Below are 8,703 nucleotides of genomic sequence, written 5' to 3' on the forward strand. Positions count from 1 at the left end.
CAGGCCCTTTGTGACCTGCCCCAAATACCCAATCTTTTTCCTATGACTCCCTCACACATATTCTAGGCTTTTCTTTTTTTTTTTTTAATGTAGCACTTATTTTCACATATTTTCTTTAATGTGACATGTCATTCTGTCATTCTTTCCAGACTCTATTTTATTAATCTCTGTGTATCTTTCAAGACCAAGCTCCCATTCTGCTTCCCTGATACAACTTTGTATAAACTCCATGCCACTGTGTGATTTAACTTATTATGATAGTTTCTATGCTTAATTATATGGTTTCTTCATTTGTTTCTCTCACTAGGCTGAAAATTCCTTAAAGGTATATACCAAGAGTTAACTTCTTTCTTGTGATTCCATAAAAATGTAAGAGAAAGCCTTCAGTAAACATCAAATGAGCAAAATAGATCCATTCTTCATTCTCACTCTTCTTCAAATATCCGACATCTCCATGAATTATGGAGACTAATTTAAGACTAATTTTAATGCAGTACCTATCAAGAAAGCAGAGATTACAGCTCTCATTTTTATACCTAATCTCATTTATATCTTCTCAGTTTTATTAATGTTTCAAAGAGAAAAATCTTCATTGTGGGAACATTTTTACTATAGAAAGATCTAAATATAAAACAACAGGGAAATTTAACTTCATAACAGACATTGTTTTTTAAAAAGTTACCATTCTGAAATAAGTCATTACAAAGAGGAAAAAATATCCTGTGCTGAAAATTGGAAAAAGAAGTAAGTCTGGCTTTTGGGAAGGTATTATGAATCAGATTAACAAAACAGTCACTATATATATATATATATATGCCATAAAGCTTTTTATATGCTACAAAATGTGAAGAGTAATTCAAAGTTGTGAATTGACACAGACAAAATCCTAAAGAAACCCAGAGAAGTTTTGAACTCTACCCATAACTATAAATTTACATTCTGCTAGGAGTTTTTGTGTGTATATATTTCACTTTGCAATTAGAGGAAATGGCCACATGTAGTCTTTGTCGCAAACAAAGATCTGTATCATACCTTTGACTTGAAAATTTACTAGTCTCTCATTTTCCAGTTTTCTTCAGCATGCCTACCTAATTCATTCAATCTAAGGTGACTATACGTACAGAACAAAAAAATTACAGTTGCTAAATTTTTGATTCCTCAAAATTAGTCAACTTAAAAAAAATATACATTTTCCTTAAATGTAACATTTATTCCATTAAAGAAATATGAAGCAAAAATAAATTAAAAATGAAATTATTATGCATTTATTGAAATGATCATATGGTTTTTATCCCTTTTGTTATTGATGGGACATATCATGTTGATTGTTTTGCAGATATTGAACCTCCCTTGCATCCTAGGAATAAATCCTACTTGATCATGGTGTATGATTTTCTTAAAGTATTGTTGGCTTTGGTTTGCTGATATTTTGTTGAAGATATCTGCATCTGTGTTCATCAGTGATATTGGCCTGTAATTCTAAGTTTTGGGTTTTTTGTTTTTTGTGGGTTTTTTTTTTTTTTTTTTTTTTTTGTATCTTTATGTGATTTTGGTACCAGGGTGATACCAGCCTCATAGAATGAATTTGGAAGTCCTCCTTTCTCTTCTATTTTTTGGAATTGTTTGAGAAAAATAGGTATTATGTTTTCTTTAAATGTTTGATAGAATCCACCTGTGAAGCCATCTCATCCTTTGACAAAATGTAACATTCATTAATGATAAAAATCCTCTGCAAAGTAGGTCTAGAGGGAACATACATCAACATAATAAAGGCCTGATATGAAAAACTCACATTCAACATCATATTAGTTGGTGGAAAACTAAGACCTTTACCTCTGTTAGGAATAAGACAAGGATATCCACTCTCACCACTTTTATTTTTTTTAATATTTTATTTATTTATTCATGAAAGACACACAGAGAGAGGCAGAGACGCAGTCAGAGGGAGAAGTAGATTCACTGCAGCGAGCTCCATGTGGGACTCGATCCCAGGATCCCGGGATCATGCCCTGAGCCAAAGGCAGATGCTCAACCACTGAGCCACCCAGGTGTCCCTCTCACCACTTTTATTCAACATAGTAGTGAAATCCTTAGTCACAGCAGTTAGACAACATGAAGAATTTAAAGGCATCCAAATTGATAAAGAAGAAATAAAACTTTCACTATTTGCAGATTATGTGATACTATATATAGAACAACCATAAAAATTCCACCAGAAAACTCCTAGAACTGATAAATGAGTTCAGTGAAGTTGAAGGACACAAATCTATGTATGGAAATCTGTTTCATTCTTACACACTAATAATGAAGCAGCAGAAAGAGAAATTAAGAAAACAATCTCATTCACAATTGTACCAAAAATAATAAAATATCTAGGAATAAATTTAACCAAAGAGGTGAAAGACTTGTAGTCTGAAAACTGTAAAGCACTAATGAAAGAAATGCAATATGATGGGAAGAAATGGAAAGACATTTCATGCTCATAGGTTGGAAAAACAAATATTGTTAAAATATATATACTACCCAAAGCAATCTACATATTTAATGCAATCCCTATCAAAATACTGACAGAATTTTTTTCACAGAGCTGGAACAATATTAAAATTTGTATGGGACTGCAAAAAACCTCATATAGCCAGAACAATCTTGAAGAAGAAAAAGAAAAAAACTGGAGGTACCACATTTCCAGGTTGCAAGTTATATTACAAAGTGGTAGTAATTAAAACACTATGGTTCTCACACAAAAATAAAGATGTAGATCAATGGAATAGAATAGAAAACCCAGAAGTAAACTCATAATTACATGGTCAGTTTGTTTGTCTTCAACAAAAGTGGATTGAACATACAAAGGGAGAAAAGTCTCTTCAACAAATGTTGAGGAAACTGGACAGCTACATACATGCAAAAGAGTGAAACTGAACCACTTTCTTCATTGTACACTAACATAAGCTCAAGATGGATTAAAGACCTGAATGTGAGACCTGAAACTATGAAAGTCCTAGAAGAGAGCACAGTCATCTCTCTGACATTGGCCATAGTAATAGTTTTTCTAGATATTTCCTGAGGCATGTGAAATAAAAGCAAAAATAAATTATTAGAGCTACATCAAAATAAAAATCTGCACAGTGAAGAAAACAATTGATGAAACTAAAAGGCAGTCTACTGAATGGGAGAAGATATTTGCAGATGATAGATTTGATAAAGGATTACTATTAAAGATATATGAAGAACTGAGATAACTCAATACCCTAAGAACAAATACTCCAATTAAAAAGTGTGTAGAAGGGATCCCTGGGTGGCGCAGCGGTTTGGCACCTGCCTTTGGCCCAGGGTGTGATCCTGGAGACCCAGGATCGAATCCCACGTCAGGCTCCCTGCATGGAGCCTGCTTCTCCCTCTGCCTATGTCTCTGCCTCTTTTTCTCTCTCTCTGTGATGACTATCATGAATAAATAAAATTTTAAAAAAAGTGTGTAGAAGATATAAACAAACATTTCTGCAAAGAATACCTGCAGATAGCCAACAATACATGAAAAGGTGCTCAGCATCACTCATCATCAGGGAAATGCAAATCAAAACCACAATGAGATATCACCTCATACCTGTCAGAATTGCTAAAATTGAAAACACAAGAAACAGCAAGTGTTGATGAGGATGTTGAGAAAAAGACACACTCTTCCACTGTTGGTGGGAATGCAAACTAGTACAGACACTGTGGAAAAGAATATGGAGGTTCCCCAAAAAATAAAAAAAAAAAATTAAAACTACCCTTCAATTCAGTAATCACACTACTAGCCATTTACCCAAAAAATGCAAACAACAACAACAACAACAAAAACCCACCACTAATTCAAGGAAACAAAACAAATAAGCAAATTAAAAAAGAGAGACAAACCAAGAAAGATTCTAACTTTAAAGAACAAACTGAAAAGAAAGAAAGAAAGAAAGAAAGAAAGAAAGAAAGAAAGAAAGAAAGAAAGGAAGGAAGGAAGGAAGGAAGGAAGGAAGGAAGGAAGGAAGGAAGGAAGGAAGAAAGAAGAAAGAAAGAAAAAGGAAAGAAGAAAGAAGAAAGAAAGAAAGAAAGAAAGAAAGAAAGAAAGAAAGAAAGAAAGAAAGAAAGAAAAAGAAAAACAAACTGATGGCTATAAGAGGGGAAGTGGATAGGGGCATGGGTGAAATAGGTGATGGGAATTAAAGAGGACACTCTTCAATGATGGAAAAATAAAATAATAATAAAAAATGCATTTGATGTGATGAGCACTGGGTGTTATATGCAACCGATGAATTGTACACTATTTCTGAGACTAAAGATGTACTAGATGTTGGCCAATTGAACTTAAAAATAAATAAAATAACTAAAAAAAGAAATGTAATGGTTATGAAAAAAATAAGTGATTCTAAATTTATGTTTCTGAATTTTCCGAATATGCATAGTTCACATTTCTGTAGTCCAATGGACTTCTATTGTTTGATCATTATGAAATAAATACTGAGGGCTAAATTACATGCCAGCTATCATTTTGGATGTGGGAATACAGAAGAAAACAAAAGCACATGTTGTACCCTCAAAGAATTTACATTCTTATGGTACAGACAGAACAAAAAATGTTAGAAGTTACTGAACTATAAAATGATAATTGTAACCAAAATAGTTATACGGTGGTGATTAAACGAAGTGTTGGCAGTAGTGGATCAAGAGATAAGAGAAGACCTACATCAGCAGATGCTTTCTGAGCTAAAAATCCAATGATGAGGATCCAGGAAATAAATTCCATCTATGTTCTTTCTCTGCAAAGTTGGAACACTATCTATTTTGTAAAGTTTTTTTCTGAAACTTTTTAAAAAGGTTTTGTAGGTGAACTGAATAATCAATGAATGAGATCTGAGCAGTAACGTGGTTGAAATTTGGACCCTGTTTTCGTGTGATTACGCTGCTTTTCTACAAACATAAACCAACCACTACTTTCATAATGAAACTGTTCTCATACCTGACGTGACCCTAGATCTTGCGGGTCCTATTAAACAGGATTTGTGTTGCATACTTGCCCTTGTTTATTTGGACACTAGTGTTTGCTATCATGTAACTGACCTTCTTAAAAAAAAAAAAAAAAAAAGCCAAAGCAACTATCTTTCTAACTAACCTATAGTTTTTTCCTTTTACTGTTTTCATCAAACATTTAAGTTTGCAAAAGATGGTGTACTAGGAAGAGACAACATATGATTTAAGATTACTTGAAGGTGCAGTAAGGGACGAATAGTTACGAAGATGATGAGAACTGTGGGTGGGATCTAGGGAGGTATAATAGAGATCATTGTTTTCAAACTTTTTTCACTACAAGGCAAAATACAGGACATGATGAAATTATTTTAGGCCATGAGTTAAAAAAAAAGGTTCTAATGTCAGAAAAAATGTTTATGGATTAACATTAGTAGGAAAAAAATTACACATTTTGGGGTTAACACTATACCTAAGTTCATCTCCTGGTTTTGTTATGAATAAGTTGTGTGTTCATTAGCAGTTTGCTCAATCCCTAATTCCTTTCTTTAAATGATAAACTGCTGACTTTTCAGCTGTTTGTTTATTTTTCAGCTTAATTGAAATATAATTGACAAAATTATAATATATTTAAAGTATAAAGCATATTGATTTTATATATTGTACATTTTGAAAAGATTGAGTTAATTAACACTTCAATCACCTCAGAAGAGAGTCTTAGCACTTAATAGTTATGTTGGAACATCCTTTTCATCCTTTCCCATTCTTTGTGGTTTATATTGTCTTCTAGAAACTTAGGACCCGAGATACATGTCTGATCCAGCTATGCTGTCTTGCCTTCAGTAATAACCCTCACTCGGTGGATCAAAGGCCAGTGTCAGGAATCTCAGCCTGTCTATCTTCTCAACCATTTATTGATGATGACAATTAAATCTAGGACAATATTTCTCCATGTCACCCCCCTTTATTTATTTATTTTTTTTTTAGATTTTTATTTATTTATTCATGAGAGACACAGAGAGAGAAAGGCAGAGACACAGGCAGAGGGATACATGCAGGGAGCCTGCTGCGGGACTCCATCGCAGGACCCCAGGTCACACCCCAAGCCAAAGGCCAATGCTCAACCACTGAGTCACCCAGGTGCCCCACCTCCCTTTCTTTTGTAAAAACAAAGCTTTGACCACAATTAAGGCAGTTTGAAATCTCTATAGTTAGCTGAAAGACATTTGCAGTAGATTTAATATTGTTTGCTGTTCCAATGATCATAATTATTTGCCTCTCAACAAGCTTTAATATACACATCACTAAATCCCTGTTCTATTTTTAAGTGAGGGAAGCTTATATTAGTAAATATTTTCCATCAGTTGCAAAGAGACAGCATCTTCCTCATGTATTGTCAAATATTTTAATGAGCTAGGCTCAGTGTGAGTGAGGTACTGCTCTAGAGCTGGAAATACAGCAGAGGATAAAAACAGGAAATAATCTAGAAAGTATGTGTATAAATGCATATGTATTACATGTTTGCAATATTATGTATATAGATTGATATAAATATATTGCATGTAACATATATGTGTGTATGTATGTATACATAGTACATAGAATGATGTCTTTGCAAAGACGCATATCCCCTAATTCCCATGGTTTGTGTATATGTTACTTTCCATGGTAAAAGGGGCTTTGCAGATGTGTTTCAGTAAAGGATATTGAGATGGAAGGATAATTCTGGGTTATCTAGATGGACCACAGGGGTAAAATTGTTGAGAGTGCATGGGATCTCTCTGTATTATTCTTACGACTACACGTAAATTTTTTATTAGCTCAAAAAGTTTAATTTGAAAAAAAAAACCACTATGCATTTACTTATTTACTTAAAATTTAGTTGCCTCTCTTAAAAAAAAAATGTTTGAGATTGAACAGCAGGATGTTTCTATTTAAAACAAGGGAGTGCAGAGTGCCTGGGTGGCTCATTGGATTGAATGTGCAACTCTTGGTTTTAGCTCAGGTATTGATCTCAGAGTTATGAGTTTGGGCCCTGCATTGAGCTCCATGCTGGATGTGGAGCCTACTTAGAGAATAAAACACAATAAAATGATGGAAAATAATTGGGAGTGCTATCATTTGGAGAAACATGTTGCTTTGGAGAAAAAAATCCCTGCAGTAGAATGTGGAAGGCCAGGATTATGATGGTTGCTGTCACTAAAGAAACAGAGCTCCAAGATATGATTCATTTAAATCACTGGACTTCAGTCTTCTTATGTGAAATATGTGTGGATTTGCTTACCTGATCCTAAAGTTTGCTTCAATTGATGATGTGATGATACTTGAATACTAGAAAATACTAGATTTTCTCCAAAACCACTCAATATGTGTCCCATAAATATCCTCTTCTGAGTTTAAAATAATTTACTTATTCTTGTATTTTAATATGTGAGCTATATGCTTTCATAAAACCTCACTTTATTTTTGTGTACCATAAAATGATATGGAGGAATTAATAATTATGAATTGTTAAAATTTAATATCAACAGAATAGATTATAATTTCACATTGTCTTATATTTTAATGTCAAAACAAAAATCTGTTTTTATTATGATCTCCATTTGTTTATATAAAATATGAGCTGGATCCTTCATGTAAATTGTGCCTAGTGAAAAATGAAGGCAAATTTGATACCTAGAAAATTCATGAACAGAAATATGAATGCATGCATATACCACACATACACTCACACATCCACAATCAAGGTAGGATTTTTTTTTTTCATTTACCCATTTTATTCAGAATATTAAAGTTAAGAAGTCAGCAAGTTTTATGAGTCAAAATAAATTCTAAATGTGTATTCTAATTTTTCAATGATTTATATTATAATATGAAATTTACATATGAAAGATACTCAACATAAAAAACATTTCTATGAAGATTTATTAAGTAGAGAAAGATACTCTACTAATTTACATTACCACGAAATTCCTACCCGTAGGGAGCAACAACTCATGGGACTTTCTGCGGGACTTAGTATAAATAAATTTTCCTCAAGAGCATTTTGATAAGTACATAAGCTTCCAGAAAATGCAAGTGCAAGCATTCTATGTCCTTTGTTCTCCCCTCTGAGCCTGTAAAGTCTATATCCTTCTTCAGAGACTGAATACACTTCTCCCTTACAAAGGCATTGTGCTTGACACTGTCCTTAAAATGACAGAGAACAGGGACGTGTGGGTAGCTCAGTAGGTTAGGTTGGTTGATTTCTGTTCAGGTCATGATCTCAGGGTCATGATCCTAGGGGAATGGGATCCAGCCCTGCGTAAGGCTCCACACTCAGCGAGGGTCTGCTTCTCTCCCTCTCCTCCTTCTGCCCCTTCCCACAGGTGTGTTCTCTCTCTCTCTCATGAATAAATAAATAAACAAACAAATAACTAAGATAGACAACAAAATCATATCAATATCTTCTGAAGACAATGTAGAAATCATATCAGGGTGGGGTCATTTATATTTCTATAGAATGAATAAAGTAACATTTAAGTAACACTAATAATTTGAGTGATGATTAGTTCTGCTGCTCAATAATTATATATTTTTTCTTTTAATACTTTCTCATCTGTTTATGTCATAGAAGGATCCTCAGGCTGATCCCAAAGGCTTTATTTCTAAGTAATAATTATTAGAGTCTTTGTCAGTTGCATTATTGGCTGACTGGAAAATTTATCT

This window comes from Canis lupus, chromosome 23 (assembly GCF_048164855.1).
Source record: "Canis lupus baileyi chromosome 23, mCanLup2.hap1, whole genome shotgun sequence".
Classification (NCBI taxonomy): Eukaryota; Metazoa; Chordata; class Mammalia; order Carnivora; family Canidae; genus Canis; species Canis lupus.